Genomic DNA, 18,523 nt, shown 5'->3' with positions numbered 1-18,523 from the left:
TCTTGATTGCAACATTCATTCAGAAATACTACGCTAATGAGAACTCCCCCTTGGTTGTGATAATGGTCTATCATTTTAAGTTTGAACCGTGTGTACTTATTTGGCCTCATTTCAGAATAACAAATTATTTCAAACTGATTTCATTTCTTGAAAATGTCCTTTTGATTTAGGTCATGCATTGGATTACATGAGTCGTAGTCCTACAATCCATCATCCAACATAAACTTTGTTTCTGAGCTATTTTAAGATTGAGCAACTCCAATTTTAATAAATGACAGAAAGGGGCGACAGGGTGCCTTGAACCTCTGATTTACCTTTTTAATGCTCATGCTGGCTTGTTGTTCCATTTTAAGGTTTATTTTCCCTTTAAAATAACTCTGCACAAAGAGAAGAGTCTGCTAAATACTACAGCAAGGGAGTGTTTACAGATGCAAATGACTTCTATTTAGGGAGCTCCTGATTAGAACTTGAAAGAATGTGGCACTGGAAACCACGTGGATAACCTTTCAAAAAAAAAATCTCACAATAGGACTGACTGTGGGATTTTTAGCATGGAGGCTCACCGTGGGAAGGCTGCACCTGTACGCCCTGGGCCGCAAGGGACCTCAGAGGAGAACTTGTCGGCCCAGCTGTACTTTTCTGCCTTGGAAGGAACCTGCAACAGGTGAGCCAGGCTGTTTCCACAGATCCATCTTTCTGACCCAGCTGCTTTCCCTGGGTCCTTTCTGTCTCTCCTAGGTGCTTTGTCACACGGCATAATTCTCTCTCTCTCTCTCTCTCTCTGTCTCTCTTTTTTTTTTAACTGTATACAGATCAGGCCACAAAGTCAGAAAAAACACTGTCCTCATTGGCAGACCTGATTTATTTATTTATTTGTTTTCTTCGAGCTACTTATGCCCAGAGAAGATCTGCTCTTCGGTTTCCTGTTTTTAAAGACTAGCCTCCGGGGTCCTCAAAGCGCTGGCTCCGGAGAGTTGCGGGTCTCATTCTGGGGGTGGAAGTCGCACTGCCTGTGCCTCCCAGGGCGGGGCTCCGGAGGCTGGCCTGGCTCAGAGCCCCGCGGTAGAGGGAACTAATGAACATGTCAGGCGCGTCTCAGTTTTCCCGGCTCTGGCACAGCTGTGGCACTTTCCGCCTCCCTGCTGCGAGGCACAGCACGCTGGCCATTTGTTGGCAAGTTCATATTTCACACTGCAGGGAATTGAAATGATTGAACAGACAGAAGAAGAGTTTTATTTGCAGTAGCCTACGTATCCCCAGACTCTGATTTGGCATAAAACATCTGCTTCATGATCTGCTTCAAGGCCCGTGCCTTTCTTCCCACAAAGGTTACGACTTCAGGCAAGCTGTGCCTTCACGGGCGGAGGAAATTCGCCCCGAGACTTGATTTAGTCGGAATCAAAGCCTCCTGCCACAGAATTTCTTTTTTCAATTATCTTCCAAGAGGCAGAAGGCTTTGAATGTATCAGTATAATACACGTAATGCAATCAGGCAGCCACTCCTTTGGCCCCGTGGCTAGCAGTGGGCAGTGTCCATGCGGGGTGCACCCCTCGTGCCAAGCCCCGGGAACGTCCCAAGCCAGCCCTGCCAGCACTCGCCTTGGTGACAGCGCAGAAGAGGGATAGCCCTTGCATGTCCGCGTGATAAATCACCCATGCCTCCGGTTCACCTGCAATGTTTACTTCTTTCGCATTATAAAAGCAAATGGACGTGAGACTGCAAGTAACGATTGCTATTTGTCATGGTGCGGAAACCTCACTTAGCCTTTGTTTGGTGGTACGCTCCTAATTACTAATTATATTTACCCGCGTGAGTTCATCGGGCATAGTCATATTTTTTGCTCAAGACAGCCCTGGCCGGCCTTACAGAGATACATACAAAATTAAATCCTGGCACTTTATTATGCTCGAGCAATTAGATGCCATCCTCCTAATGAGAAACACGACATCTTCATCGCTCGCCTCTATATTTTCATGTTGTTTTAATGCAGACATTTACTAGAATTGGATCCAGTCATCCCCCTGCCTGCATACACACACGCAAACAGGCACGCACGCACACGCACGCACGCACGCACCCCTAATTGAATATCTGCATATCTCCAAGGAGTCCTGGGGCGGAAGCCCTGTATTCATCTTCTTTAGTTCTTAGGCCACTTTGGTTTAAGAGGAAGAACTGTTGCTTTTATGAAGTGCCTTTTTCTATAAAGTCAAAACCTCACAGCAGTGCACAGAAAGCCGATGGTATAAAGGAGCTAAGTAGAGTCTTTAATAGAGAGAGCTGGGTTGTAAGTGTTTTTGTTCCTACAGAGCAGATAGATTTGGCTCCATCTGTTCCATATTCATAACAAAGGAGCACACTTACAGGAGGGCCCACTTCCCCGAGCAGCCTGGTAATGATCTTTTCACCGCAATGAAAGGATCTGAACCCAGGGGCTTGGCCCTGGAAAAAGCCCTTCAGAATCCTGATTTCCTGGTAACTCAGATTGACATAAATTTTCCTGATAGAGCGAGCGGGGGTGGGGTGGGGGTGGGGCGGAACCCGCTCATCGCTCATCTCCCGGTAGCATAGTGTATTTGGCAAGTTCACAGTGCGTGCTTCCCCCGTTCCCACCCGAAACCAGGGCTGATTTGTAATGAGGAAGAAGGGGGGCGTTTGCACTTGAAGCATCGGAAGGCATCATGGGGCTGGGGCTGTTCCTCTGACTCCTGAGTTGTTTCTATTCCAACTTTTTAATCTTTGCAAAACTGGGGTTAATGAATAGAAATATAAGTTGCACCAAATAAGGGAAAGCCCCTATTGAGTTTTGTAATTAGCAAACATCTAAGGCAATTTCAATCGAGACTTCCTAGATTACAATGATAAATTGACCCAAGAATCCTCTTCGGCTAGGCAGAGGAAAAAATAGAATAAATGTTGTCCCCAAATGCCAAGAAATTCAGCGACTCTTCCTAATTAATATGGCAGTTAGAGTAAGCATAGGTATTAGTATCGTGGCTAACGGATAGAATACTTGTTTTTGTATGTTAACTCCACACGTTACTTTACAAAGAGAAACCTACCTTGAAGGATAGTTATCCTTTTCTCTGTTGTGCAAATATATTTCTTACTTAGTATCTATTTCTTACATTTATTATCTCAAGTGTATTTCTTACTAAAGTTACAATTGTAATTTGTCAGCCTTTTGCTGCCCTCTGCGTTGTACCTGCTTGCTAACCTAGGGTTTCTGGCACATCAAATCATAAACAAATCTCTTTGAAAGTTTGCAGCAGCAATCAGCTCAGTGAAGTTTCCATCTCGCTGGCTGCAGATTGCTCCATGCGTTAGCCAGAGGAAATAGAAAAGTAATATTTACGGAGAGAGAAGAACGGCGAGTCAATCTGTGAAGATCTCAGTTTTGGGAACCCCTTGGTACCTTTATTTAGCTTCTGTAATACATGGACCTGCATATTTCTGGCTCACTCAGTTTTCAGTCCATTCATTTATGCTTTCCTTCAAAGACAATTTTTGGCCGCCCTATATTAGGTTGTGGAAATACTGTGTGGTGGTAAAACAACAAATAGCCCTGCTTCTGGAACTTCCAGCTTAATTAGGAAACAGCAAACTAGAAAACAGGCAGATCTATGACTACCAAGTACACCATGACCTTCAGGGGGCTGGGTGTGGCTAGAGAAAGAGGGAGCCTTTGGCTGGGTGCCTCTGGAGGCATTTTCTTAGGAAGCAGCATCAGAGCCCTGACCTGAAAGGAAAGATCCATTTGACTGTTTGGTGTGTGAAATGTCAGTGTTTGGTCCCCAGGGAAGAGTATTTTTTAAAGATTTTTCATTTGAAAGGCAGGGTGACAGGGAGACCTTTCATCCCTAGTTCAAGCCCCAAATGCCCATGACAAGCTGTGCTGGGCCAAGCTGTAGGCAGATGGAGCCAGAACTCCATCTGGGTCTCCCATGTGGTGGCAGGGGCCCAAGCACCTGAGCCATCGCCTGCTGCCTCCCAGGCGCGTTAGCAGGAAGCTGGATCAGAAGTGGACCTTGGCTGGCGTCGCGGCTCACTAGGCTAATCCTCTGCCTTGAGGCGCCGGCAAACAGGGTTCTAGTCCCGGTTGGGGCGCCGGATTCTGTCCCGGTTGCCCCTCTTCCAGGCCAGCTCTCTGCTGTGGCCCGGGAGTGCAGTGGAGGATGGCCCAAGTCCTTGGGCCCCGCACCCCATGGGAGACCAGGATAAGTACCTGGCTCCTGCCATCAGATCAGCGCGGTGCGCCGGCCGTAGCACACCGGCCGCGGCAGCCATTGGAGGGTGAACCAATGGCAAAAGGAAGACCTTTCTCTCTGTCTCTCTCTCTCTCACTGTCCACTCTGCCTGTCAAAAAAAAAAAAAAAAAAAAGAAGAAGTGGACCTTAGGGCCAGTGCTGTAGCGTAGCAGGGAAAGCTGCTGCCTGAGATGCCAGAGTCCCAAATGGGCGCCAATTCGTTCCCTGGCTGTTCCACTTCTGATCCAGCTCCCTGCTAATGGCCTGGGAAAAGCAGACGAAGATGGTGCAAGTGTTTGGGCTCCTGGCCTCTGCCTGACCCAGCCCTGGCTGGTGCGGCCATCTGAGGACTGAACCAGCGGATGGAAGATAAGAGCTCTCTCTTTCTCACTCTCACTCTCACTCTCACTCTTTCTCTCCCTTTCTCTCTGTTACTTTTTCAGATAAAATAAAGTAAATCTTAAAAAAAAAAAAAAAAGTGGGCCGGCGCCGTGGCTCACTAGGCTAATCCTCCGCCTGCAGCGCCAGCACCCCGGGTTCTAGTCCCGGTTGGGGCTCCAGATTCTGTCCCGGTTGCTCCTCTTCCAGTCCAGCTCTCTGCTGTGGCCCGGGAGTACAGTGGAGGATGGCCCAAGTGCTCGGGCCCTGCACCTGCATGGGAGACCAGGAGGAAGCACCTGGCTCCTGGCTTTGGATCAGCGCAGCAAGCCGGCCATGGCGGCCATTTGGGGGGGGGTGAACCAAGAGAAAAGGAAGACCTTTCTCTTTCTGTCTCTCTCACTGTCTAACTCTGCCTGTCTCAAAAAAAAAAGTGAACAAAGTCCCAGGCACTGTGATATGGGATGTGAGCTTAACCCACTGCACCACACCACCCACCCTGGAAAGGTCATTCAGAAGGTTGCCTTGGATTTAAAATTTGATATTTGATTTCTTAAAGTAAAATTTTAAGAAATCTTCCAAAAAATCTCAAACAGCCTACTTAAATTAGCTTATTAATCAGATACTATATGTAAAGCTAATAAATAAAAATATTTGGTTCCATTGACAAACAGTTCATTGAACTCCTTCAATCATTTTAAGTCAACCTAAAGATTTTCTTTAACTGTTTTAAAATCTCGGTTTTCTGAGTGTAAAACCTTCCCAAGTATAAGTAGTTCTTATCATTATAATAAATTAAACTTGAAAATATGATGAACTATCAGGTTTCTTAAATGTACTGAAACTGCATGTAAACCTAAGATTTCCCTTAATCACCAGTCTCAATCAATTACTCTATTATGTGATTTAAATTGGAATTACATGTCTGACCTTTTTCTCAAATTGGCCAAAGTTATCTTCCACTTTAAAAGTTGGAAAGTTCCGCATTCACAAGGAATACCAGTCGTGTGGTTTGGATTCCCTTAAAAACGCCTGTACTTCATTTTTCAACTCCGCCGTGGTTGAAGGCTAGTTGTAGCTCTCAGCACAGTTTGGGGGCTTGCCTTCTCCCATCTGCGGTGCCTTAACTTGCCAAGGCTTCTTAAGGACACAGGGACTTCGGACTGGATGACCCCACCCTTAAGAGCCTCTTCACCCAGTGCTGCTATTTGTCATTGCTTAAAGAAACCCATTGTCCCCTGGGCCCTAACCTCCCCAGGCCTTTATTTTCCTGCTCACTAGAGGGGCCTGCAACCCCTACCCACACTGTCATTTGCTTAGATTCTGTGGCTCTAGTGGCACCCACGTTCTTTTCACTTATTTCTTGAGGCCACACGCTGTTCCACACATTTAAATGCTCCCTGCTTGAATTTGGGATTAAGGCTTCGGCTGCCTCTTAGGTCAGTTTCCATGACCATTCCACAAGAAGGATCCTGTAGAGAGGGGGAGTTCTCCAGGAAAATGGGAGAGGAAAAAAATTAAATTTTTCTAAATGTATTTGGCATTTGCTTCCACTCTTCTATTTTTCTTTTTGTTCTAATCCTAAATTGTGGTACGTGTTTGGTCAACACAATAAATATGTAGCTGGGGAGGGTGTTTGTGCTGTGATGAAGAGCAGGTTGGGATGCCAACATCTCATATCAGAGTGCCGGGGTTCAAGTCCCAGCTCCACTCCCAATTCCACACCCTGGGAGGCAGCAGGTGGTGGTTGAAGTGGTTGGGTCCTGCCATCCACATGGAAGACCCGGATTGAGTTTTGGGCTCCAGCTGAGGACTAATGAGTATTTGGGGATTAGGTCAGTGGATGGGAATGCTTGCTCTCCCTCCCTCACCAAATTAAAAACAAAAAATGTGCAGCTAGACAGATTTTTTTAAGTCTTCATACTTACTCTTTGAATCTTTATTGAATACCTGCTGTGAACAAAGCCATGAACTCCCCAGGACCAAAAACTCAGCAACCGGGCATGGCTCTGGCCGTTGGGAACCTGCATCTCCAGTGGCAGAGAGAAGGTGTAAGAGCAACTCTAAAACAAAACACAGGGAAGCTAGGGGCAGGATTCGGGATATTAAGGAGACAGAAACAGATTCCTGTAAGGACCCCGAAGAGAGTGATTGTGTTGGAGAAATGGGGACATATCTCCAGTGGCCAGAAGAAGCTGGCATTTTGAGAGGCAACAAAAAGGTCATATGAGAAAAGGCAGAGTTTCCTGCAGGCTCTGGGGCGCAATCTTATTGGGACTATCTATTCAAGTGAACTGAAAAGAGTGGGAAAGATAAGGAAAGAAACCAAGGTTAGGCCAGATGATGGGAGACCCCGGCTGCCGTACTGGGGAGTGATGGACAGGAAGAGGCAGCCAGTAATTTCACTGGGCACGGCCCTGCTTAGAGAGAGCCCGAGTAAGTAGAATTTAGTCCCTAAGATAGGTTTTGATTTTATTCACTCTCTGCATTCACATAAAAACTGTCATCAAAGAAAGCATTTTTGGAATGAAATAAAATGTGCATTGCCTCCTTGGTAAAATTTAGCCTTCTAAAGAGAGAACATTCATTTGTTCAGGCCCCTAGGGTTCCATTAGGAGGCTGCAGCCCGAGAGCATGGCTATCCCTGCCCAGGTACTTATGTAACCGCCAGGAATTATCGACAGGAGGGAGGGACATGGTTAAGAAAACAACAAAGAAATAACTGATTTGCATCAGTAGGTATTTACTCCAATGTCATGTGCAGGAGCGTTGAAGAGTGCAGTGGGCACCATTTGTGCACAGCAGCACAGCATCCCTGGCTGTTGTAGGCACTTCAGAGCTGGGAAGCGACCCCAAGTACTCCAGTACAGGCCACAAGTATCCTAGCCCATGGCTTACCTGCTAGGTCAGACACAGGCACACATTCCACCCCTTTAATTTAATAGCCTGCTCATACTCAGTTTGCTTTTTAAAGATTTATTGATTTATTTGAAAGGTAGAGTTAGAGAAACAGAGAGATCTCCCACCCAATGGTTCACTGCCCAAATGGCCACAGAGCAGGGGCTGGGCCAGGCCCAAGCCAGCAGCCAGGATTTTCCTCTGGGTCTTCTACATGGGTGGCAAGGGCCCAACCACTTGGGTCATCCTGCACTGCTTTCCCAGGTACCTTAGCAGAGAGCTGGATAGGAAGGTGAGCAACGGGGATTCTAATTGGAGCTCATACAGGATGCTGACTGTGCTTAACCCTTGTGCTACAGCGTCAGTCCCTAAGAAAAAGAAGTCACAAGGGACCCAACATTGTGGCATAGCTGGTAAAAAGCTGCTGTGTGCTCCACTATCATCCCAAATGGGTGCCGGTTTGAGTTCCAGGTGTTCCACTTCCAATCCAGCTCCCTGCTAATGCATGTGGGAAAGCAATGGAGGATGGCCCAAATGTCTGAGCCCCTGCCACCTATGTGGGAGACCTGGAGGAAGCTCCTGGCTCCTGGCTTTGGCCTGGCCTAGCCCTGGTGATTTCAGCCATTGGGATGTGAAACAACAGATGGAGGCGCTCGTGCTCTCTCTCTCTCTATAACTCAGCCTTTCAAATAAATAAATGAATCTTTTAAAAAATATTTATTCATTTGTTTGAAAGGCAGAGTTGTAGAGGCAGAGAGAGAGAGGTCTTCCATCCATGGGTTCACACCCCAATTGGCCGCAACAGCAGGAGCTGGGCTGATGCAAAGCCAGGAGCCGGGAGCTTCTTCCGGGTCTCCCATGCGGATGCAGGGGCCCAAGGACTTGGGCCATCTTCTACTGCTTTCCCAGGCCATAACAGAGAGCTGGATAGGAAGTGGAGAAGCCAGGACTCGAACTGGCGCACATATGGGATGCTGGCGGTACAGGCTTTGCCTGCTATACCACAGCACCAGCCCCATCAAATAAATGAATAAATCTTAAAAAAAAAAAAAAAAGAAAGAAAAGAAAAAGAATTAAGAAGTCACAGAATCTTAGCACGATTTTTGAAAGGAACAGGGTTTTCCAGAGCCCTAATTCTCAAAATACACCCCCCCGTGACCTCCTCAAAAAAACACCTCCATTACCTCTTCCCACCCCTCTACCCCAGACCCCTCCCATAACTGAAACAGTGGTCGAATCCAGTTTTTTCACACTTAGGCTACAAAGGGTCACACTTGGACACTTGGTTTCCTTAATGATCCACGAACGACTTTGTGTCCCCACTCTCCAGACCGGGCCCCACCCCATCACCCTGCTCAGCACTCAGGCGTCCCGGCTGGGGCATTGCCTGGGGAAGTCCCCCGTCCAAGCAAGCAGCGAGCACAGAGCTGAGGATGTCAGAGTGCAGAGGAGTGAAATGTAGGATCCTAGGCCTGAGTCCCTGGGTGCTCTGTATCATGTGATGGCCCCCTCTAAAGGAGCTCATACTTCAAATTTGCTTTGAGATGGAGACTCATGAGGAAACTCGAGCATCATCGGCGGGTTACGCGCCTGGCTCAGCACCCACAGAGTGAGGCAGAACGCAGAAGGAGAAAGTTCAGAGCATCACTGTGCGCGTGCTGAAAAACACCCACATCAACCAAGGGCCTGGCCAGGACCCTCCCAGGCAGCACAGGGACGCAAGGGCTGTGAAAGGCTCCGAGAACTTCCAACTTTTTTTCTGGGAGCTTCTTTGTGTTGTATTAACTCGATGATTTATTAGTAATTTACTGTCATGCTACATTAGTGCTCTAGGATAATGACATTGTTTCTGTTGCTGCGAATGAGTGATGGGGTTTGTGGCTTTCCTTGCTTACCAGTTAACAGTCTGCCCTGACAGCACATCATAGGCTGTGGCCTGGAGCCCTGCAGAAGGAATAATATAAATCATTCCTGTTGGTGGGATGCTAGGAACTCTGCCTTTGGTCTGAGTTTTTTTTGTTTGTTTGTTTTTTACTGTTATTGCCTTTATTATGTGGCTTCCGCTGAAGAATTTTTCTAATGGAATAGAGCTGCTCCTCTTGTTTGTTTTTGTTTTTAGCACACAATTCCTATCTGGCACAGCAGGTTCACCAAAAACACCACTAATGTGGGAGAGCCACTTGACATGAAAGGCCTCTGACTGGCTCTTAACTGGGGTGGCCTTAGGCAAGGCACTTCCAAAAGTGTATGGAGACTGGAATTAAAAGATAAGTTTATTTTGGTACAAACATCTTTTGAAATTTCCGCATAGGTTTTGGAACATATGCATTTTTCTGAAAACCCTTCTCATGCATGGGTTTCAAAAGTTTGTTGTACCAAGTAAACTTACCTTTTAATTCCATTTTCCATAACGTTTTGGAAGCACTCTCATAGTTGCAAGAGTTAATAATAGGAAGCTTATTTTTCCTGTTCAGAGATTCTTTAAAAAGAAGAAAAAAAAGTAAAATGCCTAGTAAGAAACTGTATTTCCTAAATGTTCTCTCGCTCACTGTGACTTTAGAGTATTCACTCAGGAAGGAAGTTCAGATTTTGAATCTGAGATTGACTTAAGCTGTCTTAAATTGTCCTCAAAAGAAGTGCTTCTTAGAGGGGACACCTAACGTCCCAGCCATGTTTGCCGGAGCCTCCCTGAGCTGCAGATGTGTCCAAAGGCATGATCGGGTCCTGTTTATTCCTCGAAATCAGTAGAAAGAAATTTGCCTTCTGCTATTTACGGGAGGCAGCTAAGAACAAGTAATTGATCCACTGAGGCTTAGCTGCTGGAATTTAAAAAATCCTCGAGTTAGCATTTCCAGTGAGAACTTTGCCTGGGGAGGGGGTTTTGTTTTTGTTTTTTTGTTTTTTGTAGGGGGAGCTCCGGGTGGGGTGCTGGTGCCTCTCTTTTTGCCTTTTGTCTGAGGCTGCACAGCTGGGATTGATTTTACCTCCCTGCCCTAAACTTTAATTATTTGTTCCTGTTACAGTTCCCTGGTGTTGAAATCAAGCTTTAGCTCGGAGTATGTTTTCCTGCCCTTCTTGTTATATTGGGAGAAACACACGAGGCTTTTCCCTTTCTAGTTTGTGGAAAGACACTTCCCCAGCGCCCTGTCTAGAGTTCCCGATGTTTCCATTTCTCCCCAGCCTTCTGCTTCACTTAGTAACCTCCTTTCAAGTTGTACACCGGGCTCTCCGCCTGCCAGGGATTTTGGTCCTGAGTCACTGAGGGTTCCAGAACTAAATGTGTTGGCAAATTTCGCGAACTCCTTATGGTAGCTCTTAGCAGGCGAGCCTGGTAAGCCAGGGCTGTGATGAACAAGCGGTGAACTTCTGAATCTCCGCAGGTAGAACCGGAGAGATGTGTTCCACCGTGACGGCTGATTTTTGTTCTGCTGATGAAAATTTAGTGGTGCTTTTTTTAAAACAAAACTGAAAAAAAGGGCAGCAAGCCAGTTGCAAATTGTTACTGGGGTATTCTTCCCTAAGAAGAGGCCTAACTTCTGTTTTAAGGATTTTTCGGGGAATCTGGTAACCATTTTCTGAGATGTTCATATGGCTTTGGTTAACCTCACTGCTATTCCCACCACTGCTGATCCCACCCTCCACCCATATCCACGAAAATGGATTTTATTGATTCGTTAAATTCTAGGAGATAGTTCCAGTAGGACCCTGCATGTAAATGGGCTTTGCTTTTTAGCCTTTATTGGGAAGGGAATATTAATGCTTAATTCCACCTTCACCTGCTTCATTTGCATATATTTATATTGTATGTTAAACCTCATAGAAAGCCTGCAAGGAAACACTGGACCCTGCTAATGACTTGCACGAATTGAGAAATATTGCCCGTGGCAAACGTAATGGAAAACTGCATTTGTCCTGCTCCCACATCCACTCATTTCTTTAAAAAGAAGAAAGCAGCTGACTATCTTAAAAATAAAATTTCCCAAAGTAACCAGATTGACACAGGACACTAAAAACAGACGGATTTTGGCATTAAGCATCAAGCTTTGAGACTGAAGAGGGTTAGGCAGGTACCGGAAGGCTGGCGGAATGCAGTATCAGGCCCCCTCCTGCTGCATTTTTGGTTTTTCATGGATGGACTAGAAGATTTGTCACCTTGATCATTGGGCAGCTTTCCAGTTCCCAAAGTCCATAATGTTTGCCTTTGACTTGATGACCTGTGTAAAAACTAATTGGTAGCAGTTCTTTGGTGGTAAGAGAAGCCTTAAATTCCTTTAAGATCCTTTCTCTTCTGATGTCTTTACAGCTCACTTTGGCATTCTGGTTCTCTTAGTTAAGGAAAACCATTGTCTTAAGTTCATACCCTATACCCAAATTTATTTAGATTCTCCCAGCCATTTGGAGTTAGAGTGAGGCATCACACTAATTGCAAAGAACAACAGAGGTTGACTCTGTTTAACAAACACAAACTAAGTTGTATGGAAAGGAAAATTAAAGCCAGTTTTTAAATCCTAGAGTGAGAACGGATAGCTATGTCTTGTAGTGTGGCTTCAACAGCAGTTACAATCGCTTCTCTTCGATGCATGCATTAAGTGGACTTGTGACAGCAGCTGGAAATGCAAGCCCATAAGGGACCCGGTGGCTTAGGTTGGAAATGCAACCTGCGGGGAGATCCATGGCAGTAGGGTGAGGGTGGAGCTCCCTGCGGGAGCCAGGATGCTCTGCAAGACTTCAGTCCTAAGCCTGCCATGGGAAGCCCTGGATCTCAGATCTATTGGTAGACAGCTTGTACGTGGTAGCTCTTGATTAACAAATGAGCCCCACATTTGTTCTTTCATACTCTGGATCAAGAGCCAGGTGCAGCTTTGCTAGGTGTTGGGTCTCTCGCAGGGATAGTCATTGCAAGGCTCCGAGGAGAAGGGTCCACTCACACCCACGATCATTCCCTCATTCCCCTCCTTCAGCTCCTTGCCTGCTCCTGGCTGGAGGGCCTCCTCCCTCCTTGCCATGCCGGCGTCTCCACTATGAATCACACAATAGATCCCCCCTTCCTTAGCAAGAAGGAAATTGTAGTCTTTTGCAACACAGGTGACGTTGCATCTGTTTTGCTGTTCCCTACTCATTTAAGAAGCAAGTTAGTGGTTGCAGGCCTCTCCAAGGAAAGTGGCTACACAGGGAGGTGGCCACCGCTGAGAGCCGTGTCCCAAGCTGCCTGCCGCGAGCAGGACACCATGCCCATGTTCTCTTGCTGTGTCTGAATAATAGACCTCTAGGGAATTGTGGTGTGATTGTTAACGTGTATCTGCAATGCTGAATTCAGCTTTTAGAATTTCCTTTGTAGGGGCATTGACTAGGGACCCTTTGGTGTACGGAACTGCCTGATTGCTGAGCCACCAATGGACTGGGTTTTCAGGAATGGCTGAACTTAGGGCCCCCTAACTGAGGTTAAGGAATCCGGGGAAGAAAAAGGGCCCTCATGGCCTTATTAGCACGGGCCTCTAAACACAGAGAAGCAGAGGGGCCTCAGCTTGTATTTCATTATGTGTTGCAAAGTTTGATGGGTGCTTTGCAGCTCATTAGGGCCCGATGGGTTGATTTATAAAGTTGCTATTAAGATAATGGAATGGGAGGTTGTGCTTATTTTAATGGGCCCCCATATCCCTACTCCTAATTTCCTGACTCCAAATTGTACATTTTCAGCAGGAAACTGAGTCAAGGATGTGAACTGAGATTGTATGGCAACTGTTTAAGACATTCCTCATTTTAATTTGAAAATTTTCTGTGGGAAAATCCATTTCTCTTTATGGGAAAATTTCAGGCCTAGGTTTTATTAACCTATTGCAGATAATAGCTCCTTTTGGTTGCCAGAGCTCCAGTTTGGGTATTGAGGGACAACAAGTTTTCATTCTTTTGTCCCAGTTACTGTTGGTTGGCTTCTGGAAACCTGTGGACGTTCCCACAGAGGTCCCGGTGGTGGGGCAGGCCGTGTCACGCAGCGGGTAAGCCTGCATCCCGTATCCGAATGCCTGGGGTCAAGTCCCACCTTTGCTTCCAGTTCAGCTTTCTGTTAATGCGCACCTTGGGAGGCCTCAACTGGGGTTCAAGTTCTCGGATCCCAGCCACCCACCTCGGAGACCTGGAGTGAGTTCCAGGCTCCTGGCTTCAGCCTGGCTCAGCCTGGGCTACCACAGGCATTTGGGGGAATTAACCAGTGGAGAGGAATTCGCTCCCTCTCTCTTTCTCTCTCTGCCTTTAAAATAATAAACTTTAAAATCCAATAAAATCTCTACATTAATTATTTTTAAAAAGTCTCTCTAGTAAGCATGCTAGGGACATCCTCACTCCCCCAGATGAAGCTCACACTTGCTCCTGAGGCTGGACTGGCCCCCAGCTAAACCTCAGTCATCACCTTGGGCACTGTGGTTCAGATGAAGGTCCTCACTGGGATGGGCACAACCCGAGGGCAGAACAGTGTGTCTTACCCACAGCCTCTAACACGGAAGCTGCGTGGAGTAGGAATTTTCCCAGCGCTGGAAGCCGTGGGTGAAGCTGCAATAGCATGTCGTGCGTGTTAGCAATTGTTTAGTAGCAGTTTTCAATGATGGCCACTTTCAAAGGACAACAGCACAAGAAATCAAGAAATACATACACTCTGCGAGGACACTTCACAAAGCTCATGGAAAACTAGAATTCCAAGTATAAATGTATTTCAGTGCAAAAAACAGTTTTGAAATCATGCCTGGCTGTTTCCTAATACACATGTTACACGTGTTGGGCACCCAGATAAAAGACGGGTAGCTTCCTTTTTCCACGACCGTTTTGTAATATCCTCAGATATGTACGGACATATGACTGCATTCTGGCACACAGATTTTGTAAATAATTTATGTCTATGTAAAATTGTACCTACATTTTATTTCCACTTTGGTAAAGATGATGCTAATCCTTACAAAGTGGTACGTCACTAGAAACCCAGGCCCTGGTGTTATCTGCCTCCAGACAGGAGCCAGCCACATGCGAAGTCTTAGCTCTCTCACTTCCATCCTCAGCTCTGCTGGGCTCTTTGGCTCCTACGTGATCCACAGATGATTTTCTTTTGTGGCTTGCTTGTGGGAATATTGCGTGTTTCCATTCTTAGGTTATCCTGTGATTTTGTGCCCCGTGCCTTGTTTACCTATGACTGCTAAGGTGCTTTCGCGTTGCTGTGTGTCTGTAAATATCACTAAAGATTAACCACCTGTATATCTAAGTTGGGTCAGGTCAGCTAACATTTGTCAGCCAAGGGCTGTTGGGCACAGAGGAGTGAAGCCACACTTTTACACTTTTAAACCTTGCATTTCAGAAAATGGAATTTTTTTATTTTTTTGCTGGCTTATGGAAAAGGTTGTCCCCTCTTTGGCCTTATTTTTTTTCGGCATGGTAAATACAGAGCTTGAGCTATGCTGAGCCGGCCAGGCTCCCTCTGACGTTGGCACTGAGGCTTAGGAAGATGTTCCATGAGTTCAGGTCAACCATTTATGGTAATCTGGGTCGTGTACTCACGTATCACATTGCGTATTAATACTCTGTACATTTTTCCAAGGATTAGGGTAAGAAATCAAGCAGGGTCACAAGTCATTCCTGATGTGATTGCTACAGCTTTTCTGCTGATAGCAGATGAAGAGGTAATGGGGAAGCTTGGTGGGAAAGAGAAGTGTAAATAGTTTATATAAATGTGGAGGTACTTCAAAAAGTTCTTGAAAGAGTGGGGTTAAAAGGTAAGTTTAGGGCTCAGCACTCCAGCGTATTGAGAAAAGCCACCACTTGGGAAATTCATGTCCCTATCAGAGTACCTAATTCCAGGGCTGGCTCTTTCCAGTTCTTCCAATCCAGCTCCTTACTCACACACCTGGGAAGGCACTAGATGATGGCCCAAGTATTTGGGTCTCTGCACCCATGTGGGACACCCAGATGAAGTTCCGGACTCCTGTCTTTGGGCTGGCCCAGCTCCAGCTGTTGCTAGCACTTGGGGAGTGAACCAATGCATGGAAGACAGCACACTCTTTCTGTCTTTCAAATCAACTACTTATTCATTTATTTTAAAGATTTATTTATTTATTTCAAAGAGTTGCAGAGAGAGAGAAGGAGAGGCAGAGAGAGTGAGAAAGAGATCTTCCATCCGCTGGTTCACTCCCCAATTGGCTGCAACGGCCGGAGCTGCGCCGATCTAAAACCAGGAGCCAGGAGCTTCTTCTGGGTCTCCCATGTGGGTGCAGGGGCCCAAAGACTTGGGCCAACTTCTACTGCTATTCCAGGCCATAGCAGAAAGCTGGATCAGAAGAGGAGCAGCCGGAACTGGAACTGGTGCCCATATGGTATGCCGGCATTTCAAGCTAGGGTGTTAACCCTCTGCTCCACAGAGATGGCCCCACAATTTACTTCATATATATATATATTATTTTTTATTTCATTTTATGAACATAAATTTCCAAAGTACAGCTTATGAATTACAATAGCTTCCCCACCCCCCATAACTTCCCTCCCACCCACAACACTCCCCTCTCCCACCCCCTCTCCCCTTCCATTCACATCAAGATTAATTTTCAGTTATCTTTATATACAGAAGATCAATTTAGCATATATTAAGTAAAGATTTCAACAGTTTGCACCCACACAGAAACACAAAGTGTAAAATACTATTTGAGTACTAGTTATAGCATTAAACACTTAAGAGTAATTGTGTATTAATTACAGAGTTCAACCAATAGTTTTAAGTAGAACATAAAAAATACTAAAAGGGTGAAGTATTAAGTTCTTTTTTTTGTTTGTTATATAGTTTTTTTTATTTAATAAATGTGAACTTACAAAGTACAACTTTTGTATTGTTGTGGCTTCCCCCCCAACCTCCCTCCCTCCCGTGGCCTTCCCCTCTCCCACTCCCCCTCCCATCCCGCCCTTCGTCAAGTTTCATTTTCAATTACCTTCATATACTGAAGATCAACTTAGTATTTACTAAGCAAGGATTTCAACAGGCTGCACCCACACAACCGCACAAGGTATAGGGTATTGTTCGACTAGTAGTGTTGTTTTTAAGTTTCATAGTAGAACACATTAAGGACAGAGATCCTACGTGGGGAGCCTGTACCCAGTGACTCCCGTTGTTGATTTAACAATTGGCACTCTTCACAATTTACTTTTAAATTAAAAAATAAAAAGTAAGTTTATTTTACTGCAAAATTCTTGAAAGCCATGCATAGTTTTTACATAAGATGTGTTTCCATGAACTTTTTGAAGACCCCTCTCATATGAATGCAGTTGCTGTTTTTTTCATTTTTGTGGAAGAAAGTAGCTCACCAGGTAGCTAACGCTAATGTCTATCTTTGAGAGCTAGAAAGAAGGAAATCTGTGTTTTTTTGTTTTTTTGTTTTTTTGTTTTTTTTTTTTTCTGGCTGGTTTATCATTTGCTGCTCTTTGGTTATTACAACCTGCCCTACAATAGTTTTTAGAGACTCGATTTATTTCTCCTAATCAGAAATCTGTGAAACCTATACCACATCCAAGAAGTGTCTCACCAAAACAATGAAACATTTGATCCTGCTTTAAGACTGCTTATCTGGCAGTGTCATCCCCAAAATCAGTGATTTGCATGTGGCAAATCAAATTCAGGAGGCTGGCCAGGAGTTGTCCCTGCCCTGGTGTACGGAGCAGCCGCATAAACAGCCCTGCGACACCGCCTCTCGCTTTAGAACCCGTGGTCTCTGTAATGAGTGGAGTCACCTATGCGAGTGGAGTTTGTGACAGGTGCACTTGCAGCTGGGGTGCACAGGAAGGACCCTGTTTCCTGGATCAAACCACAGAGTGCAAATATTGTGCCCTAAATAACACACCAGTTACTGTAAATGTCAGAAGAAGACGGTTTTCCGACTTTGATTTAATGAAAGCCCACAGCCAAGCCAGCTGTTAGCGCTTCTTCACCGCTTGTCAGAGTGACCACAGGAGCCGGGGAAGGGCCCTCGACATCTTTGTCTTTAAACTAGAGCTTTCAATAGGTGTAGCGGGGTGTGGGGGCTCTGAGAATGCCTTGCTGTTCGGTGGCTTTTAGGTGGTGAATTGCTCCAAGTTCCGCAGTTACCTGGATCTGGGGTTACACGAAGAGGTTCACGCAAAATGAGTTTGGTGCTTGCATGTTGAACCCTGTCACCTGCAAAATCAGCAGTCGTGTTTTCTGGACTTACAGAAGGCACGTAGAAGGCCGAGCCTCGCTCTGTCACTCGGGGTATTACCGAACGCATTGTACGCCATATGTGTTTTGATTGATGTCATCTGCTTTTCCTGAACAATGAAACCACTTGAAGCCAGTATGTGGGGAGGAAAATATGCGGCCTTGTTTCTGTAATTCTGGTCGTTTCTAGAACGCATTAGTAAACACATGTGGACGTGAAGGGTCTCCCTGCCCTCGGAAATCCCTTTGACATTACGCTGTGAGACCCGGGAGGGGGTAATCTTTCAAACGTAGGGAAAGTTTACAGTCCTATTATCTGGAGGAGGGGAAGAAAGTTTCTTCCTCAAATGATTTATAACTTGAACCACGTTGTCATGTTTTGGTAAGCCTGCTTTATTAATTCCATCCTTCTCTGTGGCAGATTTAAGAAAATCAATGTACCATTGCAACATAGTGCTTTCTCAATAGCATATTGTCCTGATAACAGCATGATGGAAGTGGCTGGGCTTGATGCAGTCGCAGAACGTGGGGCCAGGTTTGGAGTCAAACCTCTAATTGAATTACCTGCAAAGCCCCGACAGGCAGGCTTTAGGACAGACGAAGCTCCGCTTTCCGCCTCTCCCTGAGGTCACGTTCAAGTCGGCCTTGCACACTGTCTGCTATTGGCTTGTGCCAGCACCTTCTCCTTGGGTCTCTGGCGGGCCCCTTTGCCTGCAGTGTGCAGGAAGAGCAGCTCTGTGAAAGCCACAGGGCTCAGGCATTATCCTCTCGATTTAGGGAAAATTGATAACAGAGCAAGTT

General features: G+C 45.8%; 1 protein-coding gene across 3 annotated transcripts in view; it reads left to right on the top strand.

Moving 5' to 3' along the window:
* Positions 1-18,523, top strand: part of EFNA5 (ephrin A5) — a 308,508-nt gene that overhangs the window by 279,218 nt on the left and 10,767 nt on the right. The gene's annotated exons all lie outside the window — the stretch shown is intronic.

Source organism: Oryctolagus cuniculus, chromosome 14 (genome assembly GCF_051225735.1).
Source record: "Oryctolagus cuniculus isolate XC-2025 breed Fujian yellow rabbit chromosome 14, ASM5122573v1, whole genome shotgun sequence".
Taxonomy (NCBI): Eukaryota; Metazoa; Chordata; class Mammalia; order Lagomorpha; family Leporidae; genus Oryctolagus; species Oryctolagus cuniculus.
Note: the sequence above shows the minus strand (reverse complement) of the source record. Positions and strands in the feature narration are given on the sequence as shown.